The sequence below is a fragment of the Myotis davidii genome, unplaced genomic scaffold, assembly GCF_000327345.1.
Source record: "Myotis davidii unplaced genomic scaffold, ASM32734v1 scaffold1525, whole genome shotgun sequence".
Lineage (NCBI taxonomy): Eukaryota > Metazoa > Chordata > Mammalia > Chiroptera > Vespertilionidae > Myotis > Myotis davidii.
In genome coordinates, this window is record NW_006296279.1 from 1,060,905 (window position 1) to 1,071,366 (window position 10,462).

Below are 10,462 nucleotides of genomic sequence, written 5' to 3' on the forward strand. Positions count from 1 at the left end.
TGCGCTCTCATCGATGTTTCTAACTCTCTATCCCTCTCCCTTCCTCTCTGTAAAAAATCAATAAAATATATTTTAAAAAAAGAAAAAAAAGAAATGGGTCTCCCAACCCCAGTCAAGCCTTAAAATGACTGCAGCCCCGTCAACACCCTAATCACAATCTCATGAGAGAGACTAAGCAGAACCAGCTGGTCTAGAATTCCTGACCAAAAAAACATACAAAAAACCACCGGAGATAATACATGTTTGTTGTTTTAAGTCATTACATTTGTGGTAATTTGTTAAGCAACAATAGATAAATATTATACCTTCCAATGGGTCTCAATCAGCTGTTTGAGGTCAGTACAATTCAGTGGCTCTTGGCATAGAAGGGCATAGCAAATAAAGATCATTGAATAAGACCAATCTCTGTATTTTTACAAGCAGGAAAATGAGGCCCTATCTGCAATAGAGCTAAAGTGCTTTCCTTCATTTGTATAATTGTGTTGGAGTATACAAATTTATGCAAAGCCCTGGGAAGGAAACCATTTTTCAGTTTCTGAACAGCAGCTTTTTGCCTTGCCTGAAGATGGAGAATTTCAAGGGGAGTAACTGAACAGAATTGTAAAATAGGAAAAGGGACATGTTGCTATTTGGGGGGTACATCCATGGAAAACCCTGGAGGCATTTCAAACAGAAAGATAAATCGCAAAACTGATGCAAATACTAGTACCCTTGGCCTTGCCAGAGAGTGGAGCATCACTTTCTCATCCCCCCTGACCCCAGAAAGGTGGCTGCAGGTTCACCAGTCCTGACACCCACGCTTCAAAAACGGGTGAACAACTGGGCTTGATAGGAACAAAACATTTTGAGAATGAGAAGCACTCTCAGCAAAGTGCCATCTAGACTCAGAATTTTGGGGTCACCTTGGGTGGGTTTTTTCCCAGGACCAAACAGGGATTGCTTAGTCAAGCAAGCCAGGGCAATCAGTGAACATATATCCCCTCACTGCCCCATTTTCCTTCCCATCAGCTGGGAATGTGTGATTTTATCACTTTAGCTCTTCTCCTGGGACAGGGGTTGGAGGGTTGCACACACCCAGAAGTTTTCTTTTTTCCCTAGCAGATGTGATCCCTCCCCTTCTGAATGCTCCTTTAGCTACATTTGCACCTTTGTTAGGCACCATGATGTCATATCACGATTCGTACTGTCGTGTTGTACTCCCTTGTAGTGGAGGCGGTGGTGTGCCAGTCACACCTACGGGGACAAGGCACAAATTCCCCCAACTTTTGGGTAAGTTGCCTGCTGAAAGCTCATAGCTGAGTCCCTCCCATGAATTTCCCTCCATAGGGACTAGCTGTTTTGTTCAAGTTTACTTTTCCTCCTAGTGGGGAAGCCTGCGTCCAGTGACATTCAATAGCTTGCACAATGGTGCACTCCCTTGCCTCCATTCGGGACACTTCTGAAGGGTCATCTCAGCCTCGGAGCTCCCTGGGGATTGGCTGAGTCTTTGGTTGCATTACAGTTCGACTCCCAGCTCTGCCCAGTCCTGGTTTTCTCAGTCCCATACAGGTGCTCTTGGGAACATGCCCCAATAAACTTCTTGCTCCCATATCTCTCAGACCCAGGTAGCCTGACCTACCGCTCCTGCCTGAGACTGGAAGCTTATTGAGGATTAGCTGTCACCTTCCTTGTATCCACTTTCCCCTTTTGTCCTGCTCCACCCCCCAGTGTTGGACATAGTAAAACCTCCACAAATTTCTGATGGCTGGGAAACAGACGATGATTTTGGACAAAGACTATCTATTCTCCTTTTCCCTTTACCTCCAAAGTAAACACTGAATATCTTCTTGTCTCTAATATGCAAAATATTTACAAGATTGACAGAGAATACAAAATACACAGTGTAGTGAAGGACTTGTGTAAAGTGTTCCCTGGGGAAATTCATTTTTCAAGACCTGGAGAATGTTTATTTTTAAAACAGGAAGTACGGCTTGATCACTTTAATCTTTCTGCTTCAGGTGAGGAGGTCTCACGGGAGTCAAGAGGGCATCCTATAAATCTGTTTTGTCTCAGGCACCTAGTAAAATGTTCACTGCTGAAGACGAGCCAACGACTCATGCCAACAACTGCAGGCATTCTAGAAATATCTGCTTAACTGAAATCTTCCCTCATTTAGCTCAATGGTAATTTTGGCTAAGTGATTTCCAGTAAACGTTCCCAGCAAGAGGGTGCAAGGTTTGGTCCCAGGTCCCAGGTGGGCTGGCGTGTACTCCTCCAATGGCTTTCTGCTCTGCTTCATTAGCCTTGTGGTCCCGTCACCATGCTCTTCCTAACCCCGGGAGAAGTCAGCGTCCACTTGTTTGAACTGGATTATATATGGCAGGCATACCTCAGGGATATTTTGGATTTGGTTCCAGATCACCACAATAAAGTGAGTCACATGAATTTTTTGGTTTTCCAGTGCATGTAAAAGTTATATTTACACTATACTGAAGTCTATTAAGTATGCAATAGCATCATGTCTTAAAAAATGTACATACCTTAATTAAAAAAGACTTTATTGTTAAAAATGCTAACTATAATCTGAGCCTTCGGCAAGTCCTAATCTGTTTGCTGGTGGGGTGGAGGCTCTAACCTTCAATTTATAGAAAAAAAAGGCAATATCTGCAAAGTGCAATAAAGCATAGCACAATAAAATGAGGTATGCCTGCATACAGATTCAGGAGGTTAAGGTTCTTCATTGGACTAATATTTATTTTTGTATCCTCAGGAAATAGAACAGGGTCTGGTTCAAAAATGTGTGAATGAATGCATGAACATCCACAAAGGATGACTATTGCTCCCTGGGAAAGTAAAAACCCAAAGGGGGTTAGTCTGGCAAGCAGCAGCCTTTCCTCATTCTTTGCAGATGAGAAGCATCAGCCCGAGATCCTTAATTCTTCACTCGGAGAACAATGCCCTGTATAGATTTTCCTTTTCCTCTTTAAATGCTAACAGCAACACCATGCTTCCCCAGGGCAGAGAACTCTTATCCTAAATCACTCTGTTATGTTTGAGCTACACCTTGGCACTACTTCCTGGTCACACTGGGCTCTCCCATTCCCAAGTGGGCCCTGCCTCCACCTCTGGCATTTATTTCCCATCAAAAACCTCCTAGGAACATCTGATATCTTCATCTCAGCCAGGCTCAGCTGACAAAGGCCCCTCAGTTCTCTCTTTTCTAACTGAAATTTCTAGGTTGACAACCCCCACTCCTTACCCAGCCCCAGGGGGACTCATTCTGTATGTAATTATGTTAATATATTAATTAGGGTGAGACTTCTGTTTTGTATATCCAGGAGCCTTTCTTTTTTTTAAAATATATTTTATTGATTTTTTACAGAGAGGAAGGGAGAGAGATAGAGAGCCAGAAACATCGATGAGAGAGAAACATCGATCAGCCGCCTCCTGCACATCTCCCACTGGGGATATGCCCGCAACCCAGGCACACGCCCTTGACCGGAATCGAACCTGGGACCCTTCAGTCCGCAGGCTGACGCTCCATCCACTGAGCCAAGCCGGTCTCAGCTCCAGGAGCCTTTCATTTTTTAATTTATCTTATTCTATTTTTAAACTGTATTTTATTGATTTTTTTACAGAGAGGAATAGAGCGTTAGAAACATCGATGATGGAAAAACATTGATCAGCTGCCTCTTGCACACCGGCTACTGGGGATGTGCCCACAACCAAGGTACATGCCCTTGATTGGAATCGAACCTGGGATCCTTCAATCTGCAGGCCAACGCTCTATCCACTACCCCAAACCAGTCAGGGCTCATTTTTTTATTATTTTTAAAATCACTTTGAATACATCTGTTCTGATTTATTGATTTTTAAATTTTATTTCCTTTATTTCAAATCCATGAGGCCCTCCTCATGGTTTGCCTCACTGTCCATTTGTTTCCTATGGGGCCCCCAAAACAGCACGTGAGGATGGCCTTCCTTTTGAGTCTCAGTACTATTTTGTTGACTGTTCATGGGCATAGCCTAGGCTACAAGGTCAGTATCCCTAGTGAGCCACTTCCTTTTTTCTTGCAAATTTTATTATTTTCCCAGCTTTATGGAGATGTAATTGACATGTAACATTCTATAGATAAGGTATACAATGTAATGATTTGATACAGTAAATATTGTGAAACTATTACCATAATAAGATTAGTTAACACCACCACCACCTCACATAATTCTCATTTTGATACTGTTGTGGTAAGAACAGTTAAGATTTTCTGTTAGCAACTTCCAACTGCATAGTACAGTATTGTTAACTATAGTCACCATGCTGTATGTTAGATTCTCAGAACTTGCTCTTCTCATAACTGGAAGTTGGTACCCTTTGCAAACAAGAAGCATCTTGTTTCCTCCACCTCCCCACCCCTAACCCCTGGCAATTACCATTTTATTCTCTGTTTCTATGCATTTGGCTTCTTTAGATTGCACCTATCAGTGAGAACATATATCATTTGCTTTTCTCTTTCGGACTGATTTCACTTAGTATAATGCTCACAAGTTTCATCCAGGATATCACAAATGGGAGGATTTCCCTCTCTGTAACGGTTTCATAATACTTCATTGTATATGTACACCACCTCTTTTTATCCATTCGTCCATAGAGGAGCACATAAGTTGTTTCTATATCTTGGCTAATGTGATTATAATGCTGCAATAAACATGGTGGTGCAGATATCTCTTTGAGATAGTGACTCCCTCTTTTTCAGTATATACCCAGAAGTGAGATTGCTGGACAATAGTTCTATTTTCAATGTTTTGAAGAACTGCCATACGGTTTCTATAGCGTTTGTACCAATTTACATTCCCACTGACAGTGCACAAGGGTTCCCTTTTCTTCACAGCCTCACTAGCACTCTTAGTGAGCCACTTCTGATCCACCTTCTCCCTGTGCCCTTCCCTTGCTCCCCAGTTCCTGGCTCACTCAGCAATCAAGAACGGAGTGCCCACCAAGGGTCAGGCTCAGAGCCACCTCCTTGGGACACAGGACACAAACATCTTGGAGGCCCCTCCCTTCCAGGACCCACAGTGAGGGAGGCATGAAGTGTGATGTGGTCCGTACAATGATGGAAATACCCATTCCAGAGAATGGAGATGGGGCTCCAAACCAGGGGAGAGAAAGACAGATGCTTGTTGGGTCTTGAAGGATAAGTAGGCAATAACCTGATAAAGATGAGAGGATACAAATAGGCATTTCTGATTCATCCAAAGGGTGTATTGAGGACTTTCGAGGCACCAGGCAAAGTTCTGGGTGCTGGGGAGACAGCAGTGAACAAAAAAGAAAGTTCCCCCTCATGAAGTTTTACTTCTAGTGGGAAGAAGCAGACAAGAAGCAAAATAAGTAAAATGCATAGTGTGTTAGAAGGTGATAAGTGCTATGTAGGAAAAAACAAATCAAGGAAAGTGATTCCGTGTGCCTGTCTGGGAGGGGATGGCTTTTAGAGTACAGTAGTTTTAAATATGGTAGCCAGGAACTGCTACAATATTAATACCAATCTTTGCTGTAGCTTTAACTGTTAGCAAAGTGCTTTACATCTATCAGTTCATTTAATTCCTAAAACTATCCCGTGAGAGGATAGGAAAAATTAGTCTCCTGGGCTCTTTGCTCTCTGTATTTATCAGTTTGCTAATAAAAAGACCACTTAGTGGTTTAAAGAAAAGAATTGTATTATCTCCTAGCTCTGGGAGCTGAAAGGCCCGGATCAAGCTGTCGGAGGGTTGGTTGACGCCTCCTGAGGGCAGTGAGGGAAGCATCTGTTTCAAACCTCCCTCCTTTGCTTGTAGGTGGCCATCTCTACCCAGTGTCTTTCCTCTACTTGTCGGTCTCTGTGTCCAAATTTCCCCTTCTTATGACACCAGTCATATGGGTTAGGGCCCATCCTAATGACCTCATTTTAACTTGATTACCTCTTTAAAGCCCCTATCTCCAAGTAAGGCCACATTCTGAGGTACTAGAGGTTAGGACTTCCACTTACTAGTATGAATTGGGCCAGGTGGGGAGGTGTGTGGGGGGGTGGGGGGCACAGTTCAACCCATAACACTCCCCGAGTCACTGAATTTTAGATTGCCCAACCAAAACACATGTGTAGCTGGTGCTGGCTGACTCTGTGAGGCCAGAAACACAAGAGCCTATGCTATGCATGAGTCACTCATAGTTCATAAACCCAACCTACCTAGGATAATGTATCCAGGAATGAACGCTGCTAGCAGCCCCCTCTTCCCCCAAATGTCTTATTTTCCTCATCAATAAACCCAACCTACCTAGGAATGAATGAGCTTTACATGAAGGCCTGACTCACTGAAAAGTCAAATCTTGTGTGTGTGGTTTCTTTTTTAAATAACCCAGGCCCAGCCATGGTGTCTCTGTGGTTGGGTGTTGACCGATGGACCTGGAAGTCACAGTTTGATTGCCGATCAGGGCACATACCTGGGGAGTGCAGAAGGGCAACCAATCAATGATTCTCTGTCATCACTGCTGTTTTTACCTCTCTCTCCCTCTTCCTTCCTCTCTGAAAGCAATAAAAATATATTTAAAAATAAAAAATTAACATAAATAACAAAGAATCCAGAAGCTCTAGATCAGTGGTTCTCAACCTTCTGGCCCTTTAAATACAGCTCCTCATGTTGTGACCCAACCATAAAATTATTTTCGTTGCTACTTCATAACTGTAATGTTGTTACTGTTATGAATCGTAATGTAAATATCTGATATGCAGGATGGTCTTAGGCGACCCCGGTGAAAGGGTCGTTCGACCGCCAAAGGGGTAGCGACCCACAGGTTGAGAACTTCTGATCTAGATGGAATTAGACTTTGATCCCAGGATCAGTTACCTCTGAGTAACCCTGAATAGTCCTGTGGTTTCATTTTAAGAATAATCAAGGCATGGGCCAACTATTAAAGCAATAACTGAGAAAGTGAATAGAAAGCACAAGAGAGAAAGGATAAGTTAGGAGGGATATGAACCCAAGGAGAGGGAAGGAGAGTACTGAGGAAATAAGAGAAAAGAAAGGGGTCAGAAAACTGCAAACTACCTTTGGTCACCTCAGCAATTACACCTTCTGGCTAGATTCAAGTAACATATGCAATTGTGTTTTGAAAGGTTAAAAGTGTTACACAATTGTAAAGTGTTATTTCCTAAGGTAGAAGGCATTGTACCTTTGGGAAACTGGTACTGCTGGGTTTTCTGGCTGATGGATTCCTAGTCTTTCTGCCATTCAATTTTCTAGCTACAAATAAAGTCTCATAACACTTCTGTGAGTCAACAACATCCATCGTCATTGCTTTGAGGAGGTTGTTTTTTTTAAATTAGCCAGTGTGAAAATGTCCCAGTCACACTGACCTCCATGCTAACCTAACTGGGAGTGCCCAATTGGAATGCTGCACTTTCTCCTGAGGTCCAGGCAAACTCTCATTATAGAAAGCAAGAACGTTGGAACAAATGTCCCTGGCTCTCAGTTCTCACATGTCACTCCTGCTGTGGTCCAAGACCTCTGTAGATAACAATGCAGCTGTGTTCCAGAGCCTCCCAAACAAAGCTTGAGAACCAAACTCAAGCTTACACCTTGGGTAGCTTATTCACAAAAGCGACCCAAGGCTCACCTAACAGGTCTCAAACTGACCCAATAAAGCAAGTCTTCCCTTCAGTCTTTTGGGACAAATTATTTACAAATCCATACATTCCCATGTTTATGTACATCTAAGACTTACTAATAGCTTGCTAAGTGAGTTATTAAAGGTTAATCTGCCTGGCTGGTGTGGCTCAGTGGTTGAGCATTGACCTATGAACCAGGAAGTCACATTTCGATTCCTGGTCAGGTCACATGTCCAGATTGTGGGCTAGATCCCTAGTGTTGGCATGTAGGAGGCAGCCAATCAATGATTCTCATTATTCATGTTTCTATCTCTCTCTCTCCCTTTTAAAAATTATATGTATTTTTTAAAAGGGAGAGAGATTAACCTTTGATCCCAGGATCAGTCACCTCTGAGTAACCCGGAATAGTCCCTTAAATTAGATTAAACTTTTTCAAATTTTATGTATTTTTTAAAAGGTTAATCTTATTTGGAATTCATAAACCAAAATCAGTGAGCTACCGAATTTTAGTTTAATATTCCACCAAGAAGTCCAGCTTCCAGGGAAAGTTCTGATGGAGCCTTGCCCACGCATTGACATTCTCTGGACTAAAACACTGTCATTAGTCTACCATCAGTGTGGCCATATGTGGGTCAAGGTCTTCAATTGCTTGTTTTTCATTATAATTTACTGCTAACTTATCTCCATCATTAACAAGTTAATTGTGATTTGTTTGATTAACCTTAAAGTGACTGTATTTTTTGGCCTTGAATTTTCCAGTGATTATACCTAAAGACAGTTATGCAATGCAATTTGAAAATGAATCATTTATGCCCTAATCGCTAAAACACATGTACACTTAGTTCCCCAAAATATACTTTTTTACAATGCCCCTTAAGAGTATCCCTGAGTTATTTTTCCATTGGTACATGAGAAAGGATGGCATTGATGGGCTCTGGGCTCTTTTGCTCAGCTTAAAATGGGCTCAAGTAAGAAAAAGAGGTTGAGCTGAAACCGGTTTGGCTCAGTGGATAGAGCGTCAGCCTGCGGACTGAAAGGTCCCAGGTTTGATTCCGGTCAAGGGCATGTACCTGGGTTGCGGGCACCTCCCCAGTAGGAGATGTGCAGGAGGCGGCTGATCGATGTCTCTCTCTCATCGATGTTTCTAACTCTCTATCTCTCTCCCTTCCTCTCTGTAAAAAATCAATAAAATATATTTTAAAAAAAAGAAAAGAAAAAGAGGTTGAAAACTACCACCGAATAAACAATTGAATATACTGCCGATTTTGCAAATAGCTTGTAAATGACATGTGTAAAGTCATTTCCCTTGGCAGATGCCTAGAAAATAATTATCCACACTTACCTTTTTCCAACCCCCCACTCAGCTGCAGGCTCACTGTGGTTGTAGCAGGAAGGAATGGAGTGGAAGGATCAGGCAGGCCAGCAGTGATTAGGACTGGGAGTAGGGCGGGGCTCTTAGGAGCAAAGGTTTCAAGGCAACTGTAAATATGAGTGACAGAATCACAAACAATGCCAAGCTCTGTGAATTGTGGCCACAGCTCCTAGCAATCAGTTTCTGCTCAGGGTTGTGAGAACTGCTGGTTTGCACATCAGTAAATAGCCAGTGCCCAGGAAAGTCCAAACTTTGGTGACTTTGGGGTTTCCTTGGGTATCCAAGTACTATTCAGGAATCCCCCAAAGCTGGGTCTGACTTGAGGCACAGTTGTAGTCTCAAGTCCCTCCTCTGTGCATCCCACTGAATTCTTTTTGTATCTCTGTTATAGTATTGTGTTCTGCTTGCTTTATAGCGGTTTATACAGGTCTCATTTCCTTGCAGCCTTTGTGTCTTGGAGGCAGGACCAGGTTTTGCCCATTGTTGGGAGGCAGGCAGCTTGACAGAGTGCCAGGAGCAGAGCTGGGGGATCAGAGAGACTGGAGTGAACCTTGGCTCAGCAATGATTGACTAAATGAATGACTTCTGGACAGGTTAATTCTCTGAGCCCTGACTACTTCATAAGCTTGATATGATGATGAAAGGAGTCTATTAGAACTCTCTTTGTTCTAAGTATTGAAACAGAACTCAAGCTTACACCAAAAAAAAAAAAAAGTATTGGTGTACAGAAGTATTATTTATTTACATTATGACTAAAATAGTTTCAGATTTCTTTCTCCTTCTGTCTTCCTCTCATAGAAGGATGGATAGAAGGGTTGGTAGGTGGTAGATACATAGGTACATAGATATAGATACAGAGATATGTATCTCAATTTCTCTCTCTCTCTCTCTCTACACACACACACACACACACACACACACAATCAATTCTGCTTCTTTCTATGATTACCTTCATTTTCTCCTATGATAAATGAGCTTCCTCCATAGATGTGGTGGCAATGGTTGTAAATAGTTTTATTTCATTTCTGCTTAGTAACCCAGAGCGAAAGAGGACCTCTCTTTTCCAGTGTCAGTATATAAAAGCCCAAGGAAGTCTCTGATTGGTCATATCTGGGTTGTATACTCACCCTTGGGAGGGGAGAAGGGTTTTGTGATTGACAGTCCCACCTCAATCTTCTGATAGAGTAGGGAGAGGAGAGGAGTAGGTATTTGTAAATGCTGTTACAAAAAAATAAAAATGCGGGGTAGGGGAGGGCTGAATTTGGGAAGACAAAATAGTAACTGTCCACTTCAATCGATGAGATGCCTTATGGAAGGTGACAGTGGCTGGTACCAGAACAGATATTAAAATGAGCCCTCGTTTCTTTCTTTTGGCAGCTCCCAGTCCCTCTGTTTTTGGTGCCTCTCACCTCCTTCCTTAAATATCCTTGTCCTAGCCGCACCCAAAGTCACTTCTGAGACTTCCCCCCGGAGC

General features: G+C 42.6%; 1 protein-coding gene across 1 annotated transcript in view; it reads right to left on the reverse strand.

Annotated features, from left to right (window-relative positions):
* Positions 1-8,979, reverse strand: part of LPGAT1 (lysophosphatidylglycerol acyltransferase 1) — an 83,833-nt gene extending 74,854 nt beyond the window's left edge. Inside the window, exon 1 of the mRNA XM_006771270.2 lies at positions 8,959-8,979. The gene's annotated coding sequence lies outside the window, so the exon portion shown is untranslated. The remainder of the gene's footprint in view (positions 1-8,958) is intronic.
* Between the last annotated feature and the right edge of the window lie 1,483 nt (positions 8,980-10,462).